This window comes from Pelophylax lessonae (genome assembly GCF_965119305.1).
Source record: "Pelophylax lessonae genome assembly, chromosome: 1".
In the NCBI taxonomy this organism is placed as follows: Eukaryota; Metazoa; Chordata; class Amphibia; order Anura; family Ranidae; genus Pelophylax; species Pelophylax lessonae.
The window spans coordinates 328,945,377-328,961,069 of NC_138768.1; positions in this window are offsets into that span (position 1 = coordinate 328,945,377).

Sequence of the window (15,693 nt, forward strand, 5' to 3'; positions counted from 1 at the left end):
ATGTTTCTTAGTCTAAAAGATTAGCTAGCATAATGAGAATATGATTTGATATGATTAGATACCAAATATGAGAGGTCTATATGTGTCTTTCTCCTAAGAGGTCAAATGTGCATTATTAGCCAATGGACCTTTATGCAAATATCAAAGGATCCTGCGAGCTACTACGACCAATACTATTTCAATCAAGCAGCCAGCTGCAAGCACTGATCACCATCTCATACTAAAGTGTATAGTGCCATAATAAAACAAAGCTTAGTGCTGCGCTAAATAATATCATATAAAACAATCAAAAATGAATTAACCACTTTACCCTCTTAATGACTAGGCCGTTTTTTGCGATTCGGCACTGCGTTGCTTTAACTGACAATTGTGTGGTCGTGTGACGCCGTACCCACAAATAGAGCTTTCTTTTGGTGGTATTTGATCACCTCTGTGGTTTTTCGTTTTTGCGCTTTAAACAAAAAAAGAGCGTCAATTTTGAAAAAATACCAATATGTTCTACTTTCTGCTATAAAACATTCCCATTAAAAAAATAAACCCCAAAAAGCGTATATTAATTGGTTTTGCGCAAAAGGTATCGCATCTACAAACTAGGGGAAAGATTTATGCCATTATTATTTATTTTTATTTTTTACCAGTAATGGCGGCGCTCTGCAATTTTTAGCGGGACTGCGACATTGCAGTGTACAGATCGGATCCCTAACTGACATTTTTGACACTTTTGGGGGGACCTGTGACATTACTACAGTAATCAGTGCTAAAAAATATGCACTGTTACTGTAATAATGACACTGACAGGGAAGGGGTTAACGCTGGGGGTGATCAAAGGGTTAAGCGTGTTCCCTATATGTGCTTTCTAACTGATTTGGGGATGGATTTAACAGAGGCAGAGAGAGAGATCGGTGATTCAGCTTAGCTAAATCACACAATCTTTCCCTGCCTCTCTGACAGGAGAGCCGTCTTGCATTGTTTACATACCAGACGGCTCTCCTGTCAGTATTGTCGAAGATCGCGGGAGGCCGGTGGCGATCGAGCCTGCTCCTCTCGCGGTCTGCCTCCCGCTGTGTCTAATCACCATGGGAGCGTGGCTCGGGGGGGGGGGGGGGGGCGCGCGCGCGCGCTGCCGAATCTTTGTGCACATAATCATGTAGATCTACGTGATTATGCGCAGCCAAGCGCCGTGCCGCAGTAAATCTGCGTGGGGCGATCGGCAAGTGGTTACTAATAACAACTGCTAAAACCTCAGTTGTGACAAGTGTGTGCTATATTATAGATAACGTGAATTATTAATACTTGTGATATAATCAGATGTTTCTTTAAAAACATAAAGTCCATAACTATGGAAATTTTATGTAAATATATTGTGATAATATATTGTGATAATCCTCCCGCCACCGACATCCATGTTGTACAGGGTGCTCACCCCTCCTTCTCCTATGAGTGCCCCCCCCCTTATAGTTGGGTTCTCACCTCAAATGATGTGACCTCGCACCTAAGCTCGGTCTAAGAACGCCTTTTTGCCTCTCCCCGGCCTGGGCATGAGTAACTGATTAGCCCAATACGTACTGCTTGTCTCCTCACTCCATTCCTCCACAGTACTGTTACCAGGGGCAGACTGGCAACTTTCGGCCCAGGGGGCAAGTACAAACCAGAGGCCCATGGTGCAGCGACTTGTCCCCGCTCCCACTCTCCCTCTTCTCGCCTTCCTCCTGACCCCCATTCTAAGCTGAAGCCCTGCTCCAGATACTCTCCACTTAACGGCTGAATCCGGGTTCCCAAACTGGCCAGCAGGGGGCGGTTGGGGGGAGCTGGGACTGCTCGGTTAGGACTGGCCGGGGGCATGGAACCAGCCTCTGCTCAGACACAGTTTACACCATATATGCTGGGGAGGGGGGCTGTGCTCTATCCTTGTCTTCAACCCAAACTCAGTAAGTCAGCAGTGGGGACTTTTTACTTCTCTTTACCAGGAATCCTTTAGGCATGTCTGTGGTAGAAGCGGTGCAGCCTTTTCACAGGCATCAGAGTGGCCCAGGGGGCAATTGTCCCCCTGCCTCCTGGCCCAGTCCTCCCCTGACTGTTACATGTCACATATGAAGAAATAATTCAATAGTGCTTATACCCTAAAAACAATGATATGGGTACTCACATTTCCAGCGCACCAGACTAAACATACAAAATATCCTCCAACAGCAGTTTCTTTCGTGCCTGCAAGCCGTCAGTCCACACTCCTGGAAGCTGGTTCTGTCTAGCTGCCGGGTGCTTTAGCAGTTGTTATAATTCATTAATATTTGATTGTTTTATATGATATTATTTAGCGCTGACTAAGGTTTGTTTATTCAGCCTTTTGGACCTTGTAATATAGTCAGGGCTTTTTTCCTCAGAGAATAGGTGTAGGTACTCTCTCTGCCCCCTGACCTACCTTTGAGCACCGCCCCTTGTCTCTGCCCCCTATACAGCTCCTAATACACTCCTTTTAGAGAATAAGTACCTGTAATAATAATAATAATCATAACAGAGCTAAATATAATTTTGTGGTGTTAAGCATTATGTATGGAATTGGTTAATGATAATAGACCCCCTAGCAGCAACAAATCGCCTGTGAAGGGCCGTGTTTACCCACATGGGAATGCACAAGTGTTCTTTGCATCCCCATACAGGCAGTCAATTGGGACACAGTGGCTGCACGGACACAGCCACTGCTCCAAATTTTACGTCAGTGTGAGTGCAGGTGCATGCGTGTGGGTGAATGTCCTCTAACTTACACACTGTGTGTTTAGGGACACTCAACTGCAACCACAAAGCTGCATCCCAATTTACATTACTGGGACTGCCTTCACAGGGATGCATGGAACACCTGTGTGGCTAAACACAGCCCTCCAGGGGCATACGCTTTAGTACACCCTGTGGGGTTGAGGCCTAAACATTTATTTACTGCTGATGCCATCACAGATGCTTGAGTGTGGTGAGTTCCTGCCTGAAAATCTGACTGCCCTGCAAACATCCCAACCTGCAAAAACTCATTTCAGGGAGGTGGCAAACTCATTCCAGGGAGGTGGCACTCCGTCCCCCCACCAATTTAACACAACTAGAAGATGACCAAATTAAATGAAATCAGTACACAGAGGTTAACTTCTTCTGAGAGATAATAAAGGAACACTCTAACCACCATGACCACTTCAGTGATTTGAAGTGGTCATGGTGGTAGGAGTCAGAAACACTGCACATGCTGGTATACTTACAATTATGCTTTACTGCAGGTTGTTACTGTTGGTGGGTACTGTTGGCAGATACTGCTAATGGGTACTGCTGACTGGTACTACTGGTGGGTACTGCTAGCTGGTACTGCTGGTGGGGGTTGCTGGTGGTTACTGCTGGTGGGTACTGCTGGTGGGTACTGCTGGCTTGTACTGCTCGTGGGTACTGCTGGTGGTTACTGCTGGTAGTTACTGCTGGTGGGTACTGCAGGCTGGCTAGTACTGCTGGTGGGTACTGCTGGTGGTTACTGCTGGCTGCTACTGCTGGTGGGTACTGCCAGTAGTTACTCCTGGCTGGTACTGCTGGTGGGTACTGCTGGCTGGTACTGCTGGTGGGTACTGCTGGATGGTACTGCTGGTTGGTACTGCTGGTGGGCACTGCTCGCTGGTACTGCTGGTGGATACTGCTGGCTCCTCTGAGACACATAATCAACGGAGTGTGAGGAGCGGCGCTGGAGGAAGCATGCAGAGCTGATGCTTCCTGTAGCTCTCCTCTCACAGGCGGAGTGCATTGGATATCACTCCGCCTGTGACAGGACGGAGCCGGAACTATACAGGAAGCATCGGCTCCGTTCTAACAGCTGACAGCCTGGATATCTCGTGGCACTTACGGGTGTCAGGGAGCCACAGCTCAAATGCGGGAGACTCCTGCACCTTGCGGGAGACTTGGGATGTGTGTGCCCTGTAATGTCTAAGAACAACTTTACCTCAACATGCCTGGAACCATTGAATGCAGAAGAGCTCAGATGGGCCAGGAACTGTAGTTGAGGTCTATTGTGGAAAAGACCTTAAAACTGACCTCTTAGTGAAGTGTAAAGGGTAAGGGCTCTTTCACACGGGCGTTCCGTATGTCCGTTTTTCATCCCATCCGTTTGCGGATGAAAAACGGACATAATATATCTCTATGTAAATACGGATGTCATCGGATGATCATCCTCTGACATCCGTTTTTTGTCAGTTCAGTTCAGTTCAGTTTTTTTGAACGGAGGAGAACCCTATTTTTTCTTCCTTTCAAAAAACGGAACTGAAGCAAAAACGGATGTCAGTGGTGTCATCCGCAGACATCCGTATTTACATAGACATGCATTATGTCAGTTTTTCATCCGCAAACGGATGGGATGAAAAACGGACATACGGACCGGATGACACAAGTGTCATCCGTGTCCGTTACAAAAAAAAAAAAAAGGACCTGATCGGGCAAAAAAAAAGGAACGCCCGTGTGAAAGAGCCCTTACTCCATTTTCGTGAGGAAAATAAATAGCAAATAAAGAAAAAATAATATAGCGTATAAAATTGGGACACAAGTCATATTGTGATTGAATGTTATTAAAAATTACCTTTCATTTTCAATCTGCTGCTGCTGTAATGCTCTAAAAATTCAATGCAATATGGCTGCCTGGGGGTGTTCTGTACACAGAATGTGTACTGACCACACCCAAGAAACATAATTTCCTTCTTGTGTGATTGGCTCACCAATTTTCCCAGAAATCTGCCTAAGACACAAGTCAGATTTCAGGCATCTCATGCAACAAAATATAATTTTTAGTGAGATACTCCCAATAGGAACACGTTTAAAGGGATGCAGGCCCAGCAGATTTCCTCATTAGTGCTCTGCAGCTGCACAGCTGATAGATAATTCTGAAACCACTCCTATTAGACCCACTCAGCACAGAGGAACAAACAGTTATTTCTTCAGAATAACAAAAGGTAGGAATCTGCAACAAAGGTTGTTATGATCCTTGAAATGTTAGAGATCACCCAGAGGGGAATGCTTTTTTCTCAACAAAAATGGAGTTACGCTTTAAATAATTGGTCCAAACAAGTTATTTACTTCACTAAGAGACACTGAGGCAGAGACATGACATCATGCACCATCTTCTCCACCTTAGCCAATTACAGGAAGCTTTGTATTTATTCAGAACCTACAAAGGTTCCTATGATTGGCTGAGCAGAGCTCAGCCTGACCCAGTTTGGTACTGGGCGTGGAAAGAAAAGTCCCCATCCCACTGCCGAAACACAGCGCTGTATACTGCATGTAGCTTAGGTACCTACAGTTCACACAGTGCTGTGAGCCACTGCATTCTTGGTGAAGTAAATACAATAGTTAGCTTGGTCCAAATGAACTATTTAAACTTCACTAATCATCTTTAAATCCAATTTTATGATAAAACAGAATCTTTTTATTATTTAGGTTCTTGTGCTTCAGCAGCGTCCCAAACCTCAGGATCCTGGCAGCAGGCTGAAGATAACAGAGCCACAGTGCTGTATGTGAGCACAGCAGCCTATTTCCAGCAGTCTGACATGCCCCCTGCCTTGTCACAAGTATGGCTCTCCATCCAGCAAAGCTCCCGCTCTCCAAGCTATTCCTTTTCAAAGAAGCTACAGTTGCTTTAATCAGAGCACAAATATAGGTCAGCTTTGTTCAAGAAAACTTTAATATGATTATAATTCATTGGTTTGATACTGACAAGAACTTCCTTTTGATTTGCATTTTATTCACTGTTATATTTAATTAAAGCAGATCTTTACACAAAAGGGTAAGTTCTGCTTGTTCCTCCCCGCCTGTTCTTTAATTTATGGCACTTTTTTGGTTTTCACAGGTACCCGCTCCCACTTCCGGTCAGATTACCGTGGCGATCCGAGCATGAGCTCTGCCCCCCTCTCGTTTTGGCCGCAGCCTTCTGGGACACGTCACAGGTCTCAGAAAGCTGCAGGACTTTTCACAAGGTGCATCGATGTTCGCACATGTGCGGTGGGAAGCCGGCTGTGAAGCCACAAGCAGTCACAGTCAGCTTCCAAAGTAAACATGCCAGTGCCTGGACCCGAAGGAGGCCGAAAAGCCGGATCAGGCGAGGACGGTGCTGGATCCCAGGACAGGTAAGTGTTCTAATATTAAAAGTCAGCAGCTACAGTATTTGTAGCTGCTGACTTTTAATTTTCTGTTTCAGGGCTGATTAACTGTTCTATCTTTTCCGCCTTTCTGTGCTTTTAACCGCTTTAAAACTGTTAGTTATCTGGTTCTGATATACAGATATAAAGTTTGCCAGAGTGAAGAACTCAGACATGAAATCAGAATTGATCTGCATGCTTGTTCATCAGCCACTGAATCAAAATGACAGCCAGGCAACAAGCATTTTTAACAAATACATTTAACTAGTCTTGCACTAGTGTCAAGTGTAACCTGCAATTAGAGCCCACAGTTCATGGTCTATTCACAGCAATGGTGGAAAAGGAAAACTGGATCCTGGGAATGTTTTGCTACTCTCTGCAAAAAACAGATGAAGGAAAGAGAGAGCGCACAAGCTCCTGGTGCTGTATCCTTTTAATGATGAATAAAATCAAATTAAGATACACTCACAAGAACAGACTTGTATGGAGCATTACACCCATTAACCACTTAAAGACCAGGCATTTTCTGGCACTTTTTGTTTACCTGGGAAAATATTCTTCTTTTATTTTCTAGGAAATTAGTTAGAACCCCAAACATTATATATTTTTTAAAAGCAGAGGCCCTAGAGAATAAATTGGTGGGTTTTGCAATTTTTATTGTCACACAGTATTTGTGAAGTGTTTTTTCAAATGCAGTTTTTGGGAGAAAAATACACTTTTTTAAATTTTAATGCAAAAAAACACAATACATAACTAATTTTTTTATAAAATGTAAAAGATAATGTCCCACCGAGTAAAAAGATACCAAACATGTCAAGCTTTGAAATTGCCCACACCTGCACAACGACGTACATTTTTCTTCTCATAGGTGATGCTTTAAAAGCCTTTACAGGTTACCACTTTAGATGTACCGAGGAGGTCTAGTGCTAGAAATACTGTCCATGATTCGATGTTCGCAGTGATACCTCACATGTGTGGGACGATCGCGGTTTGCATGTGTTCAGGACTGACACAAGTGTTCACCTTTGTGCGCTAGCACAGGGGGACAGGGGCACTTGAATTTCTTTTTTTTTAAATATTAATTTATATTATATATTTTTTTTATTTTTCCCCTATTGCTTTAAATTTTATTTATTTTTTTATCACTTTTATTGCTGTTCGATGGAATGTAAACATCAATTTGACAGTAATAGGCACGTGACAGGTACTCTTTATAGAGGGATCTGGGATCGGTGTTTTTGAATACTTTTGATTTTCAAAAATTGGTGCCTTTAAGACTCCAGTAAACCGGAAGTAATGTCATGCCATTGCTTCCAGGTTACCATAGCCGAAATCCTATCAAAGCCGATTTCGGCTTTCTTCTGGTCTCCAGCCAGCGGACGTCCCAGCTGGTCGCTAAGGTCTCCCGGTGGGACGGGAGAGACACAAAAGGCAGCAAGAGGGGAGGACGTCCCCTCCTCTGCTTGCAATACCAACCAAGCGGCTGCTTAGCCGCTCCTGTTGCAATTACAAGCTGGCTGACCGTCGGCTCTAAAAAACAGTACCGGGGTGATGCCTGCAGCAGTCAAATGATGTACCAGTTGCGGGTTCTGGCGGCAAGTGGTTAAATCGCGATGTTGCTGTTTTTGTGACTTTCAGTGTGTGAATCTTCTGTGAATGTGAACTAGCATTTTTAGAAAGTGGTGTCCACAGTGCCAGACCCTGTATTTCTAAGGGTTATGTACAAGTGAATCTTCTGCATGTAAGACAAAGTCAACGCTCAAGGATATAAGACCATCATCATTTATTATAACTTTAAAAATCATTCTGCCATTGCTGAGTAATCAGCAAAGGAAATCACTATGTAAAATTACTAGAAAAGAGTCCCATAAATCAAACAAAAAACTAGTAATAGTAGCGCAGACAGTTCAAAGGGAATCCTCCACACAGAGAAAGCAGCAGTGTCCTTTTAAAATCCTATGCAGTCTCTTAAATTCCTCTCCACCAATTGGGATCACCAGTGAATTTACGGGGTCACCACACCACAAATCCTCCACCTTTGTGATAAATAGGGGGGTGGCAACTCACCAGACAGCGTGGCCCACCTATTCTCATAGGGTAGGCAATAAGGCAAAGCACACAAATATCCTCCGATCAATTGCAGCAGCTGACTGTGTCTTTCCTTGTAGCTTGTCAATAAGGCGTTCCCTCTCCTCAAAATATTGCTCCCATTCACCAAATTGGAAAGACAAGAAAAGGGAAACCGCACTAGCGTGATATTGTTTTAAAATCCACACTTTTATTCACCATATCCCAATTAAAATGTACTCACAAACAAAGAGCATAAATAAGCCTTCAATATCCTAAGGACAGTGTCACGGATGTACCGATCGGTGCTGTAGGTCTGGCTCACCCTCTCCACGCTGATGCTCCGGACCACGCCAGCCTCCGTAGGTGTCACCCGATCACTTCCGGTCGCCGTAAGGTTTACTCCCTGACATGTTTTGTCATATTCGCCCTTTTGAAAAAGTCGGGTAAATTCACTGGTGATCCCAATTGGTGGAGAGGAATTTAAGAGACTCTGCATAGGATTTTAAAAGGCCACTGCTGCTTTCTCTGTGTGGAGAATTCCCTTTGAACTGTCTGCGCTACTATTACTAGTTTTTTGTTTGATTTATGGGACTCTTTTCTAGTAATTTTACATAGTTGCAATTTAAAAAGTAGCTGCGATAGGTCTGTAATTGGACTCATTTAATACATTATATTTACTTGTGCGCAGGGGATATATTATACTTATCACTTTGTGGATATTTATTTTATATTTTTTAAAGGAAATCACTGATGAAATTCTGATTCCAAAATAGAAAGCTTTCACCAATATTCTGTGCCTGGATTGTAGATAATTATTCAAACTGCATACGCGCCCACATATGTAAACGGTGTTCGAACCACACATGTGAGGTATCGCTGCGATCGTTAGAGTGAGAGCAATAATTCTCTCCCTTGACCTCCTCTGTAACTCTAAACTGGTAACCAGTAGAAATGTTTAAAATGTCGCCTATGGAGATTTTTAAGTACCAATGTTTGTTGCCATTCCACGAGGGTGCGCAATTTGAAGCATGACATGTTGGGTATCTATTTACTCTGCGTAAAATCTTTCACATTATAGAAAAACTTGGGCTAACTTTACTGTTTTCTTATTTTTGAATTAAAAAAAGTGTATTTTTTCCAAAAATATTGCGTTTGTAATACCTCTGCGCAAAATACGGTGTGACATAAAGTATTGCAACAATCTCCATTTTATTCTCTAGGGTCTCTCCTAAAAAATATATCTATATAATGTTTGGGGATTCTAAGTAATTTTCTAGCAAAAAATACTGATTTTAACTTGTAAACAACAAGTGTCAGAAAAAGGCCTGGTCCTTAAGGCCCCATTCACACGGGCGCACCGCCCGATGGAGTTTGTTATGCTCAGCGGGGGATCGATCCGCCGATCCCCGCTGAGCAGGCGGATGACAGCTCGGTCTCCGCTCTGTGTGCAGAGACGGAGCTGTCAGATCCCCGCTACTCTATGGGGAGATTAGATGAGAACGGACCGCCTGTTGGTTCTCATCCGATCCCATCCGAACCGATCCACCAGACAGATGGAAAATAGGGTTTCCATGCGTCCTGATTTCATGGACAGGATCGGATCGGAGAGCAGCGGGTGTCAGCGGAGATGTCTCCGCTGACACCTGCTGACCCATAGGGATGCATGGAGCATCCGATCAGGTCCACCAGAAAAACTGACAGGCGAAACGAATCGCCCGTGTGAAAGGCGCCTAACTCACACTCACACCTGAGCGTATTGTTTTCAGGTGTTTTTTTGGGCTTTTTTTCAGGAGTTATTTGGGGCATTTTCAGGCGTTTTTTTCAGGCATTTTTTGCAGGTGTTTGGAGGTAGGCATTGACATCTAACAAAAACGCTTGTAATCTGCCAAACAAAGAAGCTCATGTACTTTTTTGAGCTTCAGGCGTTTTGCTTCAGGTGACAAAACGCTCATATGTAAACAGGGGCCATTGAAATGAATTGGATTTTGCTTGTTGGGCGTTTTGAGACTTTAGAGATGTCTACGAGCTGAAAAAGCAGGTGTGAACAGGGCCTAAGTGGTTAAAGAAGTCATATGCAAGCCATGAGGAAGTCCCACAGGGATGTCAGATTCAAAGTCGCACAACTTTGAAGTCTTGGCAGTTTGAACCGGGGCTAAGACAGGAAGAGTGTTACAACTATAGAACACTTTCTCTTCTCCTAGTCTCCATAACATAGGGGAAGGGGTTATGTAGTTCACAGAAGTGAATTGCGCAGGGCTAATAACAATGTTTTTGATTTCAGTGCAGCATATTCAGCTCTCATCAGGAAGTTGGGGGCTCACTGAATTTCTGGCAAAAGCAAGAAGTTTTTTTCTGTATGTAGTACCCTCCTAGGTAAGTGCTAATGAGAAAGTATAGTTTTGAGCTCTGTCTGCTTACCAGAGGGTCTGTAGTTAAATTTATATTGTTCTCTGCCTACCTAAGGGCCAGTAATCCCTGCAGAGGCAGAACGCACCGCTCCTAAATTGGCAGAGGGGAATCAATGGGGTCCGGAGAGGAAGACCTCTAGTGTGTCTAGTGAGGAAGAGACTGGAGCCATTGACATAGGGTCGCCCCATTTCCAATGTCAATTTGGGTCCCTGGAAGAGGGCATTGGCATGTGGAAGTCAGAAAAGGATAATGAATGGGACTAGGGAACAGAGAAGAGAGGCAGCTATGCAAGTCCTAGTTCACTCCGGGGCTGAGGGGGCTGTCGTTCGCATGCAGTGTGCCAGGAACTTGGGCTTCTGTGAGGCCTATGCCACAAGGGTCCCACATCTATTCGCACCACGCACCTACACCTGGGCTCGGGACCAGAATGACGCCTATGCCAGTCTCATCAAGAGGGAGGAGACCCTATACACCCCACCTGGGAGAGGAAACAGACAGAGACTGCCCAGGTTCTCTCGATGCCTGTGATGTGCTTGATTCAGAAGAAGGTGGCCCTGGAATATGGGTATGACTACCCCTACACTCCTCGGGAGATTATGGAGGAGATAGAAGCAAAGTAAGAGGGATGGTGTGATGAAGCTGTTTGGGATTTTCAATTACATCCCCAAACCGTATCGCAACCGGAAGAGGCCTGAGTTGTGGGACACCTTCTTGTCTGCGAAAGCTAACTGGAACTTGGGGCAGTCCATCCACATAGACCATGCGAAGTTCACCGCCCAAATGGAACAGGCCAGGCTTGGGCTGTTAGAATTCAGGACTCTGTGGGAAAGACTGTCTGGATTCCTCATCCTGATTACTATTGTTGAGGATGCAGAGTTACTATTCCCATTAGGAGAGCTGATTCGTTAAGAGGCTAGTTAGCCTGAGTGTTTGCTCATGATGTGATGTTATAGTAAGAGGGGTTAGAGTGCCCGAATAGCTTTTACTGAGTTCAAAGTTGTTGCTAGGGCCGGAAGCCCTATTTCCAAATCACTGTGCAGTTTTCTATGTGGAAGAGGGCTGACCCTCTAACCCACAAAGACTTCCTGTTCAAAGAACTTTAGTAGACACTAAGCTTTGTGCTACAGCTTGTTACAATAAGCCATGTCTACTGGATACTTTGTCAAGATCTCTTGGGCCAACGGGCCAGGTTGGTTGAAGGATGGAAGAGGACGCTTTACAAAGATACTTTGTTCAAAGGACACTTTGTCAAGATCCTGTCGGGCAAGTGGACCAGTTGAAAGAAATTTGTCTGAGTTGCTACCTTGGGAAAAGGAGGTAGTGGCTCATTGTCTCTTCAGAGAGGGAGGATGCCAGCTTGAAGGGTCCATTGAAGAGCTTTGCAGAGACTCACAAGTTAGACACGTTTGCTCAGGCTCCAGCAAAATAGCTTGCCACCAAAAGAAGATGTGTTGCCTTGGTGTTACAGAAGGAGAGGACACAGTGAAAGCCAATCAGGTGGACTCTGCATTTCTTCACTCTGAACTTGTGGGTCTGACTATAATAGAAGAGAAAGTCAGTGCCCTTGGTGTTTGAGAGGAACTGTGCCTATTATTTAGTCAAAACACGATTCTTAGTGGAAACCAATGGTGAAGTGGTAGATAGTCAGCTTGGCAGGATCTGTTTGTTGTCTATTGCAGGTACACCACAGAGCGTCGAGTCAAGCATGCCCTTAGGGGGCCAGGAATGAGGAAGATCTCTATGGGAATGTCATAGTTAGAGATAATGCTGGTGAGAGGGCAGCCTCTGAGGAGAGGGCAATCTCAATGTGAATGGGTAACAATGTACATTTTTGTGCTTAACTTTTGTATTCTTTGCAGGCTTGCATGGGACTTCCGGGTCTGGATAGGCCCTCCACTATTCTTTGTGTATATATACATCTCTACAATGTTGATATTGTAGTTAGTTAGCTAGATAGGGTAATGTCTTAACCTGTCTTGCAGATTTTTGTTCGGCAGGGGGTACATTGGTCTAAATGCACCTGGTATATGTACATATATGTGTGAATAATTGTACAGCAGTCATATATTTTTCCACATAATTTATTGTATTCACTGGCTACATATTGGGTATGCCCCATGGCCCTGTACCTATGTTACTTCCCTTGTCCCCTTTTCCAAGTTTGTATGATACTCTGTAAAATTTTTGTACAAAGAATTTTTGTAGAGGCGGCTGCCCAGAGCCAGTGAGGACAAGACTCATTTTGGCGGGGCGGGGGGGGGTGAATGTAGCACCCTCCTAGGTAGGCGCTAGTGAGAAAGTATAGTTTTGAGCTCTGTCTGCTTACCAGAGGGTCTGCAGGTAAATCTACATTGTTCTTTGCCTTTCAGAGAGCAGGATCTGTTAGTGAGGTCTGCTCATTGTGCTCAGTATGCAATTCATTCAGTCAAGGGAGTGTTTCACGCTGGTCCAATAGGGAGGCATGTTGGAGAGAGGGAGGAAACCTGACGAATGGGTCCATAGGCTTTTTATACAGTCCTGATGATTGACAGAAGGCAGGCTGCCTCAGTGCATGTTGGGATACTGTATAAAAGCCAGGAGCACATGTGCTCGGGGTCTTTCCTTGGAGAGTGGAGTCCCAGGGGGAGGGGGCGTCTGCCTCCTCCACTGTAGAGGTGTCATGCAGTCTCAGGAGGTCACCTGAGGACCGGAGGAGTGGTCGATAGGAGCTGAACCCAGAGGTCCAGGGAGCAGAGACACTGGAGATTCTGTTTCTGCAGTATTGTGAGTACAGGAACTCGTGCCAAGGGGCCTGACCTGAGGGTGGCCATCCCTGCTCATAGGATAGTCATGTGTCAACAGGAAGAGGATGCTAGGGAAAGTGTCCTGAAGATGAGTGATCGTCCATCAACTCTCCTTGTTAGAGAGAGTAAAGAAAACAAGAGACTGAACCCCATTCATCCCAGTGGCAGGGTGAATTAACAGCCTGGCGGTTCCATATCTATCAGCGGAGGTGTAAAGAAAGAAGTCCTCAAATATTGTGAATAGTTCAATTGGAGTATCCCACTATTCCCTTCTCCTATCCCAATTACCAATAAACAACAAAAAAAAAAAACACCCCTAGACTGTTCATTTCTGCCAAGAGCCAACAGGAGCAAGGAGGGATTCAAGAGCTTTATTTAATCATAACCGTGTGTTGGTAACCAGGGGAGCCCGTAAAGACAGTATCCAGCAGTCCTTACGGGGGCAGTGCTACATGTACTTGAAATATTTTTAAAGATAAAAAAACTTTGAAACTTTGAGGGATGTGCATGTATTTAGGAGGTGTATTGAATTTGTACTGTATATTGCCCATGCACTTTGATGGCGGCTATGCCAGCTGCACATATTTTTTCCTCACTGCTCCATTCAGCCACTGGTAGTGAAATTAGGAAGTCCTCTGTAACTTTTGATGTGAGACATACACAGAGCTGAAGCATGTGACAGCGCTGGGTGCCTGAATGGCCAATCAACAAGCCCCAATAGTTTCATCGGAGAAGAGGAGAGATCTGACTTTCTGTTGGAATGTGGCTATGTTCGTCCTCCATGGTCCCACTGTATGTAAGACACAAAGAGAGAAAACAGGCGCCTCTGAGTAAAGACTGTAACATTTAATGAGCGAGGTACATTAAAAACTTACATCAAAGTAAGTAAATGTGGATAGATGGGTCCTCCGGCGTCCATGTTCGGCATGGGGCCACCGCTGATGGTCAGTAATCCTCTGTGTCCTTCTGGTTCCTGTCCCGCAGGAAGTGAGGTGGTGTGTCTGAAGCTAGACTGAGGCTAGGAACGCAGAGTGAGACGCAGGGTGAGACGCACTCGCCGTCTATGAATCTTCCGGCGCGCTGACAACGCGTTTCGGAGCATGCGCACTGCGGTGGAATTCCAGCGCGCGCTCTTTGTTCAAGCTAGATGGTGGAGGATGAAATGGGGCCAATTTATATGCTCAAGAATAGTGACATCTAGTGGAGGAAACAGTGAAGAACCTCTCACAGTTAAGTGCTACAATTCCATGTAATGAACATATGTGCGCACTGACCCCCTCTAGAGGCCTACACAATCAAGAGCATCAAGACAGTACAAACTAAATAAGTCAGACTGAATGTAATACAGTGTAAAATAAATGAATAAATATGATTATAAATAACGTAACATGGATATGAATGTGCCGATAAATAATAATAGTAATAGTAAAAAAAAGGGGGAGGTGATAGTGAAAAAAAAATGAAAATAGAGATAAATGTGAAAATAAACATAAAATAATTAAATTAAATATAAAAAATAATAAATATTATATTTAATTTAATTATTTTATTTTATTTTCACATTTATCTCTATTTTCATTTTTTTTTTTCACTATCACCTCCCCCTTTTTTATTATTACTATTAACCACTTACCCCCGGAAGATTTTACCCCCTTCCTGACCAGGGGCTATTTTGCGATTCGGCACTGCGTGACTTTAACGGACAATTGCGCGGTCGTGCGATGCTGTACCTAAACGAATTTGACGTCCTTTTTTTCCCACAAACAGAGCTTTCTTTTGGTGGTATTTGATCACCTGTGCGATTTTTTGATCATGCGCTATAAACAAAAAAAGAGCGACAATTTTGCAAAAATAACAATATTTTTCACATTTTTTTATATGAAATTCCCCAAAAAAAATGTAAAAATCAAAATTTTTTTTAACATTTTTGGCCAATTAGTTTTCTGCTACATATGCTTGGTAAAAAAAAAATCACAATAAGCGTATTTTGATTGGTTTGCGCAAAAGTTATTGCGTTTACTAACTAAGGGAAAGATTTTTGTCATTTTTGTTGTTTTTTTTTTTAACGAGTAATGGTGGCGATCTGCGATTTTTTTTGCGGTACTGCGACATTGCGGTGGACAGATCGGACCCTTGACTGACATTTTTGACACTTTTGGGGGTACCAGTGACATTACTACAGTAATCAGTGCTATACATATGCACTGTTACTGTAAAAATGACACTGGCAGGGAAGGCGTTAACTTTATTGGGGAAGGAGGGGTTAAGTATGTCCTTAGGGGCGTGTT